Genomic DNA, 14,193 nt, shown 5'->3' on the forward strand with positions numbered 1-14,193 from the left:
AATGGGAGCATATTTCCATGGATTTTGTGATCGTATTGCCGCCAGCACTTCATGGGCAGAATGCTATTTGGGTGATCGTGTATAGGTTGGCGAAATCTTCTCATTTCATACCGATGAAGGTTGGCTATTCTTTGAGTAGATTAGAAGATATGTATGTGCATGAGATTATGAGAATACACGGGGTACCGGTGTCCATTGTGTTAGATCAAGATCTGAGGTTTACTTCTCGATTATGGAGGAGTTTGCAGGAGGCACTGGGGACGAAGCTTACTTTCAGTACAGCGTTCCACCCCCAAACTGATGGACAATCGGAGAGGATGATACAGATATTGGAAGATATGTTGCGAGCTTGTGTGTTAGACTTTGGTGGTAGCAGGATACATTTTATGTCATTAGTAGAGTTCACTTATAACAATAGCTTCCAGGCTAGTATTGGGATGGCACCATTCGAGGCTTTGTACGGTCAGAGGTGTCAATCTCCTTTGTGTTGGAATGAAGTTGGTGAACGTCAGATGTTAGGACCTGAACTCGTACAGCAGGCATCTGAGAAGGTGGGTTTGATCCGAGAGAGGATTAAATCAGCTTAGAGTCTACAGAAGAGTTATGCAGATGTTCACCGCCGTGATTTAGAGTTCGAGGTGGGGGGTAAGGTATTTCTGCGTATCGCTCCAATGAAAAGGGTGATGAGATTTGGGAAGAAGGGCAAGCTGAGTCCGAGGTATATTGGACCATTCGAGATTCTTGAGCGAGTGGGTCTAGTAGCCTACAAGATTGCACTACCCCCAGCACTCTCAAGGGTCCACGATGTGTTTCACGTATCCATGTTGAGAAGGTACGTCCTGGACCCATCACATGTTATCAACTATGATGAGTTGGAAATTGGGGATACTTTAGCATATAAGGAGATACCTATTCAGGTTCTGGATCGTAAAGTTCAAAAGTTTCGTACCAAAGAGATACTGTTATTGAAGGTATTGTGGCGGAACCATGAGGTTGAGGAAGCATCTTAGGAACTGGAAACAGAAATACGCTGGAAGTATCCACAGTTGTTTTGAGCCTTTGTATGTTATCCTACTTTGGGCCGGGATAGGTGGTTAGTCATCAAGAGTGTGTGTATTGTGAACTCCTGAGACGGTTGTATATGACCCACAGTATTCTTCCGCCATAAGTGAGGGTATGTATGTGTATTTGTATGATGGGACTACGCTATAGTGGTCACTAGTTTCTTTCTAGAGTTATGTTTATGTGTTTGATTATACGACTGAGTTTGTGAATGAGAGATGGCAAATTTCGAGGACAAAATTTTTGTAAGGAGGGGAGGTTGTAAGAACCCAAACTGTGATAGGTGCGTTTAAATAAATAAAAGAGGAGTAAAATGGGAATTTGAACCGGCTTCATCGACGAAGCCAGAGTTCATCGACGAAGGCTTTGTTTCTCTCGTCGATGAAGTTCAAAGACTCGTTGACGAGGAGAAACCGAGGAGTCTCGGAAAAATCAGAGATCCCAGACTCGTCGACGAGGTCTTGGTCTCATCGACAAGGTCTTGGTCTCGTCAAGGAGAAGACAATAGAGCTTCATCAACGAGGACCCAATTCGTCGACGAGATGTGGCCGGGTCAAAGGACTATAAATAGAAGTTTCTTTACTTCTCAACTAAGAAAACTCAAATATCTCTCTCTCTCTCTCTCTAGAATTCTCCCTACTCTCTATCTCTCTATATTTCTTCGCTGTTCATCATTAGAATCGTGAATCTAAAGTTACCACGAGGATTGTGGAAGAATTCTCTACAAGTTCTACGGATCGGAATCTCATTTCAGAGATTTTTGGGTTTTGGCGTAAAATCGAGGTAAGGTTCGGTTTTCAATTCTAATCTGGTAGTTTAGTGGAGAACACTGTTGTGAGTATATTATGTACTGTTATTTGTAGGTTTTGGAACTCAGTTCGCTGTTTAGGGACCTTAGAGTTCGGGATTTGTTTTTCGGGGAAAAGGTAAGGGGAAGTGTGTTTATATCAGTTATTTGTGAAATCGGACTCGGTAGAACTATGGTTCATGGTCCTGTGTGTGTTTTGGCTACTCATTTAGGGGGATCTAACGAGGAAAACTATGGGTTTTTCATGATTACAGTTTTGGGAAAAAGGGGGCGACGGGCTGCATCCCTGGTTTTGTTAAAAACAGAGCATATATGTTGATTTATACTATGTTACAGGGATGGTCGTGCCTTGACTTGTTTTAAATTGTATATGTTTGGAAAACCATGATTTTAGATTACCAAATGGGTGTGATTTGTTAGGTTATATGAGCATGCATGTGTGTGTGATTGGTTATATGGCTAGTAGGAATGGGGTTCTGAATTTGTTCCAAGTACTGAGAGTGTCCGGCTCTATATCCGAGGGCGTGTGTTTTATCGCTTGCCACGTAAACAAGAGTGTCCAGATCTATATCTGAAAGCGTGAGCCTATACCGGCTAATCACCGAAGGGTGTGGATCCACCAGTTAGCACCGGTACGATGCCATGGGAGTCTAGGACTAGTCATGTGCCGGTGGCGCCGTGCTTCGCGGGTTGTCTACAGGCCAACGCCGGATTGTCGCAGACTGGCTTCAGGCTGAGGGGTGTGACGACACCGGGTACATCATGGGCGTGCATATGCGTGTGTGTGCTTGTATGCACTATGTAAAATTAGTACTGGACTACATTTAACTGTGTGTATGTTGCATCATGATAACACTCAAATGCCACACACCGATATAACTTGTGTTCTTCCTTACTAAGAGGTGTCTCACCCCTACTGTACGTACATTTTTACAAGTCCTTCGAGTAACCGAAACTAGCATCCAAGTGTAGGGAGCATAGTGGCCGGTGTACTGCGGTTAGCGCTTGGGTAAGTGCTAGGATTGTATTTTGATGGGTTGCCATTTTGAGGTGTATTTGGGCACCCGTTTGTACATATTTGGTAGAGCCTTAATTCTGCTCTTGTATAGACTCTAGTATGGTATTGTATGTGTATAGAATGACCTATTTTCGCTACATATATTCTGTTGTGTTGGATATATATAAGGTGCCTAGGAACCCCACGGGGTCGGACCCTCATCCTTTGTACTGTATCTGTGGATGTTTTATTGGATACAGGGACAGGTTAGATTACATTATCACCCCTGGGTCCCATTTACGGGTTCGGGGCGTGACATAAAGTATCCTAAATTAATATTTTTATTTTTTTTTTCTTTGCCATTAAATCCTATGCCTTCCTTGTCTAAGGTCAGCTTTTATGAGCCTATTAGCTTATCAATGTTTTCTTTATGTCTTGTAAATTTATAGATGATTTTATATTGGTCTTCTATTTTATTTTCGAGACTGGGTATTTCTAAATCTTTTATATCTTTGCAATTTGCTTGTAACCTCACTAGTTCTTTGGCCATCTTGTTAATTTTACTTTCTAGTTCAGAAATATGCAGATGTTTCTCATTTTTAATAGAAGTTTGGGATCTTAGATCTTCCAGTTTTTTTATCACCTTTTCCTTCTTACTTTCTAATCTCTTAATTTCTAAGTCCTTTTCTTTTTCAACAAAAGTTTGAGATTCAAAATTTTTCACTAAAGTTTTATTCTCACTTTTCATTGTAGTGTATCGTTTGGATATCTTGACTAGAATCTTATGAGTCTTAATATATTCCTTTTGAAGTTCCTCATAACATGGAATGCTTTCATCAAAAGATTCATCACATGATTAACTACTAGATTTATCACAAGATTCATCACAAGAATCATTACATGAATCATTAAATGAAGTGGAAGGAGAAGAATGTACCTCTTCGTCTTTTAATGCTATAAAGCAACAATTTTCTCCTTCTTGATCACTTGAGCTCGAATCATCCCAAGTGGTAGCCTTCTTTTCCTTGGTTTCTCCATATCTTCTATCAAGTTCTTCCCAAATTTCCTTAGCACTTTGACATGCTATGATTCTATTAAATTCATCAGTGTCTAAAGCGCAATATAAAATATTCATGGCACTAGAATTGATTTGCATTAAATTTGACTCACTCTAAAAATGAGCAGCGCAAAGGCTATCTCAAGTATAGGAGTTATGTCGTGTAATAATTATGAAAGTTAAGGTGCAGTCCCAAGAGGAGAGGTGAATTGGGTTATTAAAATTTTCTTTTAATTCTTTTATGAAATTCTTAAACCACTTGTTAATTTATCAAACACATAGCAAAGCTTAGTTCTTTAATCAATCCACAAACCATTCACAACACAAGTAAACAAAAACTTAAGCAATCAATCAACAACTAAAGTATTCAACCACAAAATACCAAATCAAGATAGCTTTTTGGCAATTCTCAGTTTTTCCAAGAACTCAAGGTATTTGATGTATATAGCCCTGTGAACATATGTATGCCCTGTGGTTAATGGATTTGATTTCTCAATATGATACACAATATGAAATCCAACACTCTTTCCAAAAACTTAGACCTTAAATAAACTTTCACTTAATGAGTTATGGGTGTTAACCAATCAAAGTACTCCCTTACGTTTTTCGCAATTTGTATTGATCAACCAACGTACTTCCTTTCGATTTCCGTAAATCCAAAAATCAAATTAATTTTAGTTTATTTAATATCTAATCCATGCAGTGTTTATGATCAAAAATTAAAGTTCAACCACTCAGTTAATATTTTCTGGAATTTAAAGAGAGTAAGAAAAAAGAGTGACACCACGTTTTTTACGAGGTTCGGCTTATCCCCAGCCTACATCCTCACCTTAGGCCAATACCACCTAAGGATTCCACTATACCCTTCCTTTCCAGGCAGAACAAACCGTTACAAGCGATGCCCTACGCTCAGTCACTCCTTAAATAGGCTAGAGCAATGCCTCTCTAAGCAATACCCCACGCTCGGTCACTCCTTCAATAGGCTAGAGCAACGACTCTCCAAGCGATACCCCATGCTTGGTCTAACGATCTAACAACATGGAATCATCAAAGAAACTACAAGAAACAAGAAACAATATGGTGTACAAATACACTCTCACAAAAAACCTGATTAGTACAGTTTAAAACACTATATACTTCAATATTCAAATATCAAACTGAAATAAGATTGAAGCTCAAGAGAATTTATCATTGGGATCTTTTCTAGATAAGAATTAGCAACTCAGATGTATAGAGATTAGAGAAGGTTGCTTCAACACTTCAAAAATTCGGCAAATCAGTATTGCAATAAGTTGAGCAAAAGAAAGCAACAGACTTTCAGCTTATGAACAGATTTTGAATTTCTTGGTAAGTTTAATTTGCTAAAATCATGCATTTATAGACTTTCAAAAATAATTTCGTATTGCCCAAGATTACTTGGAGTATTTCCCAAGTTTTCATAAATTTTGGTGCACAAGAAACCTTTGTTTGGATTTTAAAACATTTAAAAAAATTAGCCATTAAACAGTGTTTAGTAGATTGAAGTGTCGGATTCAGTCTTCTGAAGTACCTTAAAACTCTAAAAATTTTAGTCTAGACACAGGGTTAGACGATTGAACTGAGGATTTAGTCTTCTGAGGGTGTACTGCCTCTTCTGTGTTTCAGCAAAAAAATCTTCAGCAAACTAAACTAATTCTTCAGTCTTCTAAAGAAATTCTTCAGTAGACTAAAGTAAAACTTCAGCCTTCTGAGGTAACTCTTCAGTCTTCTGGCAGTCAAACTCAGTCGTTCGGGCAGACCATTTTCTATTTTTTTTTTTTTTTTTAGTTTTAGTTTTCAAAATCATTTTTGCTCTCTTGCTTTGATTTCTCATAAAACATTTTCTGGGATTTTAAATAAGATCTCTAAGTCAATGAATAACCCTAGAAGAGCTTTCAACATATTTCCATAAGATATTTAAACACAAAATACTTACATAAATACTTCTTAGGACTTTGACATTCTAAGCACTTAAATCTTCACGCTTGTCTTTCTTTGGCTCCATACTTCTTAGGACTTTGACATTCTAAGCACTTAAATCTTCATGCTTGTCTTTCTTTGGCTCCATTTTGTCTTCAAGCTTCAATATGCTTTAAGCTTTTAGCAAGTTCTCTTTAACGTTCACGCTCTCATGATCTTCAAGCTTTATTAGATCATCTTTTGAATCCATGCCTTAATATTCTTTAAGCTTCATTTGATCATCTTTCTTTGGAGTATAAGCTTCCAATTATCTTTGTGAGCATTTGACCTTGTATTCACATACTTGAGTCTTGAAATATCATCACTTAACCAAATATGTTAAGTTCCTCTTGTTTGTTATCATCAAAACAAGATTTTAAGCCTTGTAAGGCAAACAAGTTAGCCCAAAAGGCCTGATCGTCTCCTCAAGGAATGAAAATTAATTTCAAACTCTCGTAAAACAAAAAGAAGAAAATAAGAAAACAAATTTACTGAACACATTTCAATTCAATTTCTGGGGTTCTTGAGAATTTTTGGTCAAATTAAAACAAATTGAAACCTAAAACAAGAACATAACATGCATAAACAGGAAAATAACTACCATGCAATTAAACAAATAAACCAACTAAGCCAACCCAATATAATTCATTCAACCATCCAAATAAATGATAACGAAATCAAACAAGCAAATTAACCAATTCTTTAAACATTTAAATAACGAACTAAGACAGAAGAATTTATTAATCTCTTAAAGGCACTCAACAACTAAATGAACTTAAATAAGGGTCAAAACAAAAAGTTCTTCAACAATAAAATAACCTTAACACACTACTTAAACAAATATTTAAATCTAACCTTAATTTTAAATAAAAGTAGCAAATCATACTCAACAAATAATATGACTTAAACAAGATTTAATGACTTTAAATAAAAAGAAAAACAAACTAACTTTAATAATCAAAACAACCAAAATAAGATTCAATCCCAAAAATGACATTAAATAAGGAAAACAAATTGACCTTAAAAATAAATATTAACTCAAACAAATATTTAAGATTCAAAACAGAGAGAGAGAGAGAGAGAGAGAGAGAGAGAGAGAGAGAGAGAGACAGAGAGAGAGAGAGATAAGCCCAACAATAACTTTAAATATGAATAATCAATGCAATAATCAACTCAAACTAAACATTAAAATATCTATTGAAATGACAATGAAATAAAATACAAGTAAACTAAACTGATTAATTAGAGAGAGAGAGAGAGAGAGAGAGAGAGAGAGAGAGAAAGGAGATGTAGCCGTGTGTGAGCTACTTGAGCCCCCCGGGAGTAAAACTATGTGCGGCGCTCTCCCCTAGGCGAGAAGATCCCCTGCCCTACTCAGCTACTCTCCCCAAAAGCAACAACAAACCCTAAATAAAAGCCTACATTTTAAAACCCTAGCCCTCTACTTTTACAATAAATGCCCTTGAAAGTTAAGGTATAGTCTCAAGATGGGGGGTGAATTGGGTTTATAAAATTCTTTTAAGCTTTTTTACAAATTCACAATCTTTTGTGTACTTAGCAAACACACAAGAATGTTTTGATTTTAAATACTCAATTAAACCAACCACAATCCACTCTCAATGTCAATCACAAACCAAATACCTTCAACAATAACAATCAATCAACAAATCATTCAAACACACAATACTTAACCAATTGTAGGAGCTGCAACACTTCCTTATTTCAGCGTTTGCAAAAACTCAATTTAGAGTTTAAATAAAGCCTTGTATGAATGAATATTAGAGCACTTATTTTAATCAATATTTCCACAAACGATTAATCAACGTACTCCCTTTAAGGTTTCCACAAAATATTAATCAACGTACTTTCTTAAATTAAAAGTTTTTCCCAATCTTGATTTCAGCTACCTACACTTAGAAACACAAATTATAGATGCTGAAAATTTAAAGAGTAAGGGTTAAGAGTGAGATCGAGATTTTTACAAGGTTCAACCTATCCCAGTCTACATCCTCGTCTTAGGCAATACCACCTAAGGATTCCCCTAAATCGTTCCTTTGTGGGCGGAACAAACCATTTACAATCCCTCCTTTAGAGTGAAGCCCCCTCTCCAAGTGATACCCCACGCTCGGTATAACGATCCAATAACCTGAACCATCAAAGAAACAAGGAAACAAAAAAATTTCTTTTGTACAAGAGATGCTCTCAAATAGAGCTAATAAGTACAAATAAAGCTCAGCTAATATACTTCAAAACAAATATCAAAAATAAATTGAATTGAAGCTTAAGAATGCATCACCGGAATTCTTCTCTTGATTTCAATTAGCAATTCAGAGGTTTTGAGCTCAGAGAAGATTGATGAGAAACTCAAAATATCTCAGCGATCCTCAGTATGAAAGTGTGAGCAAGAGAGCTTTGAGAGAGAAAGAGCAATACGACTTGAAAACAGATTTTCAATGCTTGGTGCAGATTTGATTCAAGAAATCATGTATTTATAGGACCAAAAAGTGTTTAATTCATGTTGCCCAAGTTACTCGAAGTGTTTCCCAAGTTTATATAAAGTTTAGGGCACAAGCAATATAAATTTGAATTTTAAAAACTTTTAAAAGTATAGTCATTAATAGTGGTCAGGCGTCTGAGGCTTCAAGATTAGTCGCCTGAAGTTTCAGAACACAATGTAATTTTAACTTTAAAACAAGGTCAGGGGCCTAAGGTTGCAAGGGTAAGGCGCTTGGACCTACACTGCCTATTCAAAATTTGTCCAAGAAAATCTTCAGACGCCTGAGGTTAAAAGTTCAGTCGCCTGAACAATTATAAATCCTATTTTTTCAGTTTAGTTTCAAAAACTCTTAGTTGTCTTACTTTGTTACTTTAAAAACCTTTTTTGGGGTTTTAAAATGAGGTCTCTAAGTCCATGACAACCCCTAATGAGCTTCAAAACATTTTAAAATGATATTTATAAATAAGTACTTACATAAGTTATCCTAAAGACTTTAAACACTTTACGCTTGAAGTCTTCATATATGTCTTTGCTTTGAATCCTCTTAGACTTGAGTTTGAGTCATCTTTAGGCTTCCATATGTTTTGAACATCTTGATTCTCTTGAGCTTTCTTTTGATCACTTTGTTGATGGAGTATGACTTTATGGTACTTGTGATCTTGAACTTTAATTTCTTTGATCCTTTTGAACTTTGTCATACAAGGTTTCCTGAAATGTCATCACTTAAACAACAACTTGTTAAAATAACCTTTATTTGTTATCATCAAAACAAGATTCGAAAACCATGTTAGGCCAACAATCTCTCCCTCTTTTATGATGAAAAATAAGGAGCAAAGATAAGACAACCTTGATAATGCTCCCCTTTACAATAAGCATGCCTTTTAACAAATATGAAAAAATGATGATTTCAAATATAAGGAAGTTCAAAACTGAATAAGTCACAATCAAGTATGTTATGCATTATAGCTCATGTCAACATATATGCGTATGACCTCATTTTTCTTATGTTCTCATTGTAACGACCCAAATTTTGTAACCATTTTTTTTCCTGACTAGCTATATATCATAACTCTGATATCCTGTATATAAATATCTGTCATCATCACGGCCCAGAGTGGATGTCGTGGTAACCTGTGCATTCCATGTATATTACCTAGGCAGCGGAAAACAAAAATCCAAACTATATTCCAAAATACACAATATCAGAGTACTACTGATCCACCGATAATATATACACACACGTACATCATTTCCCAAAGATCCCAAAATACTAAGGGCTATACTACTCAGCCTATTAGCTTTAGTGTATTCCCAAGAGCGGGGGTGAATTGGTATTTAAAATTTTTCTCCTAGGTTAATCTATCCAGAAGCAGTATTTACACAACCTAGGGTCTGTCTATGCCATTTCCAAATGCGCAGATAAATATGATGTGGAAATTAAATCATATACATCATTCACACCATAACATACACGTGCGGTATATATAAAGTGCATAAATATAAACAAACACACGATATGTTATTGGGGTTCGGCCAACTATGCCTACGTCCCTGCCTCTAACTCGTAAGCCCGAGAATTTCACTAAAAGCTCACTTAACAGGTGGAGTGGCACCTAATACAACCAGGTCAATTAGCACAGGTCTGACCTCAACCTTTACAGACTCTCCTTGCGGGGCGGAGAAGACCCTAGGTCAAATTCACAGGGCTGACCCCAACCTGATCCTTCCGGGCTAGATCAAACCCCCTCAAGCCATGCCTGAAAATAAAAAAGTATTTTCACTCAAATGGTACAGTGATTATGCTTTCATGTAAAGTAGAAATATGTACCCAATACGCGCAATCACATACACATCAACAATGTAGGTAAATGTAAGCTTAGTGATGTGTATATATGTGCAAATAACACTTAACAAGATATGATCACAATAATGTTCAAGAGTGTTCTAAACAAGCAATACCTTAGAATTTAAGCAAAATATAAATCAATAGCAAATCAGTATTCTAAATATATAAATCAGATAATCAAACTAGTTCAAGAATATTTTCTTCAATGAAATAGGCACATTAGTAGTTTGAAAATATCTTTGCACAACCAAAAACAAAGATATTGGACACTTGCAATAACAATGCAAATATCCTAAGCTTACTAGATTATCCCAACACAAGATTTATAGTATGAAAATCTGTGGGATAAACCTAAGCTAAACTCCCCAAAAATAATATCACACTCAATATATCAAATGGGAGTATTAGCACCATCTAATGAACACAAGGACAATCAATATACTCTCACACTATCCAGATGTATCAAGGGAGTGAATATTTAAGAGTATTTTGGGTAAAATGTGATTTTGACATAGAAAGGATTTTCTCTAATGATTTTGGCTAATCTCCCCTTAATTTTGCAAATGAGCCCCTATATTTAGAGAATGGCAAAATTATAATCGTTGGTGACTTTATGGGTATTATTAGAAAAGTTTAAAAACACTTAGGAAATATTAACCCCATTTAATAAATTTAACTTCAGTTAGAATATTTTTAACCCGCAGAGGTTCGGGTGGCTGAACCGAGGTTCGGTCACCCTAACAGACACAGTAATAAAAGTAATTTAAATGAGTTCGGTCGTCCGTGTCTTGGTTCAATAGCCCGAATCAAAGTCAGTAGCATTTCTTCGTAGGTTCAGGTGCCCGGTCCATTGTTTGGTGGCTCGAATCCATGTGTTCGGTCATCCGGGGCTATTTTTGAACTAAATGGTCCGGTCGCCCGAGTTGGTGGAATGTCCCTTTTAAAGGGTTCAGGCACCCGGGGAAGATATGTGTATTATAGTTCGGTCGCCCGAGAACTTGGCCAAAATGTTGACTTGTCAACATTCGGGCGCCCGAGGAGTTTTGTACTCTAAGGGTTCGATCGCCCAAGCTCTCTCAAAATCCCTAATATTTTTCAATTTAAGCACAGATTTAACACTCCTTTATATTATATGATATGTGTGTGAGTGTTGGAACCTAGAGTCATACTAGGGTCTTACTGAGGCCATTTTGAGATAGTCCCAAAAATCTGGCGTCGGTCGACCAAAGGGTGCCCTAAAGTCATTCAACCCCTATGGTCATTCTACGATCATTTTGAGCTTACAAAACCTACATGCATGACATGCAAAGATTATTATAGACAGATATCCTAATTACTATTACAGACCCATAATATAACATGAATTACAATATAAAATAGATCTTCTAGGTCTTCAATCTTCAAACTTTCACATGCCATCAAATGATCAAGCTAATATAAACCTGCACACCAACTTGATAAACATTAAATATCAGAGTATTTGTCATAATCAAAACAGGGCATGACCCATAGGGTCAACACAGCCCAACACTCACCCCAAAACTATATCGACTCAACTGCCTCCTCTATCTCTGAGCTGGCCCTACACGCCTCTCTGGGTTACCTGAAATGTTTATAATGTTGGGGTGAGACACCTCTCAGTAAGGAGAAACATGTTATTACCAGTGTGTGGCATATGAGTTAATATGCAAAGTATAACCTTTAATTAAAACTATAAATGATATATCATGTAAAAGTATTTGTACTATAGCCCACATATATGTCATTTAAAATACAGTAATTATGTGTTAATTATTCAAATATACTTCTATCTATAATATATAATCTCTATTTTCTGTGTATACTATATATGTATATAATTCTAAAAACTTCCCTGGATACTTGTGTGTCATGATTTAACCCCTCATGACAGGGTTGTGTGGCCCGTACGCGGGACTAAACACTGGTTGGCCTACTAGAGCTAGTTTAGATGTATGCATATGTATGTATATGCCTATAGCATGAAAGGCTCGCTCCACCTGATTCAAACACCAGGGAGCCCTCTACCCTACCTGTGGCACAATCAACAATATCATATTCTATCTGAGACGTATGGTTGCACTGTCTATACTTTTTAGCTATAGTACCGTGCTCTGTAAAATGCTCTGTTCCATTAGGGTCTGATACTATGTAATACTATTTCTATATAATATCTATCTATTTTACCATGATTCTATATCAACTGTATTAACCATGACGCTATAACAACTGTATTTTTTTATAATCTGTATTTTTGTATGTCATAGTTCTATGCTCTGTATATCATGGTTCTGTAAAATTTTGTATAAACATCGTTCTGTAAAATACTATATAAACATGGTTCTGTAAAATATTGTATAATCATATTTCTGTATAACCATGTAAACTGTAATTCAGTAAGCTTATGTATGACCATAGTTCTGTAAATAAAATTGTATAAACTATATTTAATAACTCTGTAAAAACTATGTAATCATAAGTCTGTAAATCTGTATAAAATTCTATAAATATTCCAGTATTTCTCATGCCACACAATTTAATAAAACTCAATAAATATCATCTGTAATACTATATAATAATCATGCTCTAATTTATTCAAAACCATACTCTATAATCTATATTCAAATACTATACTTTGTTGATAATATTTCTAATTTAACTAGCATAACATATTTCCCTTACCTGACTAACTGAGTTCGTCTACTGATTTTTAACACATGCCTACAACGTTCATAATTCCAAATCCTGAAATTATATATATATCCCTGTCAATCAACTGAATATCCAAAATAATTATCATACTCACATTTCTAAACTACAAACTATTTATCATTTACTTGGGTTCCTGAGATAACACCCGCTGGGATCCTCAACGCATGTCTGCAGTGTTCGGAAACCCAAACCCTGAAACCACAACACCCTAGTTTAATCATCCCAAACACCAGTATATCAACATCTAATACAAAATCTGAGTTCAGAAAAGCTTGATAACTATGAAAACCCTAAAATATCCTGATTTCCCTGATTTTGGGATGGTATCTGAAATCCTCAAATCAAAATTCTGCTCCGGCTAATTTGTAAAGAATCTCCCTAGGATCATCATGGTAGCTTCTAATCGTCTAACCAGGGAGAAACAGGGCCAGAATCTTAGACAGAAGGTGAGAGGGCCGGATTTTTAGAGAGAGAAATAGTAAGAACACAATTCTCTCGCTGAAAATGCAATTTTCGACTATATATAGGCAATTGTCCATGTGGCTTCGTCGACGAGCCACGTGTACTCGTCGATGAACCAAAGAAGGAAATTCGTCAACGAAGGTGATGAGCTCATTGACGAACCAAAGGGTTTTAAATCACCCTTCTTGGTATCTTTTCATCGACGAAACACTGAAGCTTGTCAACGAACTTATATGGGAGTTCGTCAACAAAACTAGGGCATTTGTCGATGAACCCTGCTTTGTCCCTTTTAATTTTCCTTTCTCTCTATTATTTATTTGTTATTATTTTTCGAGTCTCTACACTCATTTTTCTCATTATGCCCGTTTTTGCTTTTACTCCCCTGTGTTATATCTCATGTCAAGATTATGTGGTTTACATATTTGCCATGTTCTCATTTTTCATAGTTGTTTTCTAAGATACTCTCTTCTCATGTTTGCTCTCCAAAATATCTCTCCCTCTTTGACATCAATCAAAAAGAAAGGAGCATAGGCACAAAGAGTCTCAAGATAGCACATAAAAAACATAGTCTTACAGTCATTACACAAAGTCATAAGCAAGGGAGTTACAAGTCAAAGTAAAACAAAAACAAACAAAGCAACATAAGACAAAGCCAGTACATAGATAGTACTCGATACAACACAAAGTGACAAATAGATCAATTATCATTAGCAGCATTATCATCATCAGCTTCAGCTTCCTATTCATCACCTTCCTC

Source organism: Malania oleifera, chromosome 13 (genome assembly GCF_029873635.1).
Source record: "Malania oleifera isolate guangnan ecotype guangnan chromosome 13, ASM2987363v1, whole genome shotgun sequence".
NCBI classification, from domain to species: Eukaryota; Viridiplantae; Streptophyta; class Magnoliopsida; order Santalales; family Ximeniaceae; genus Malania; species Malania oleifera.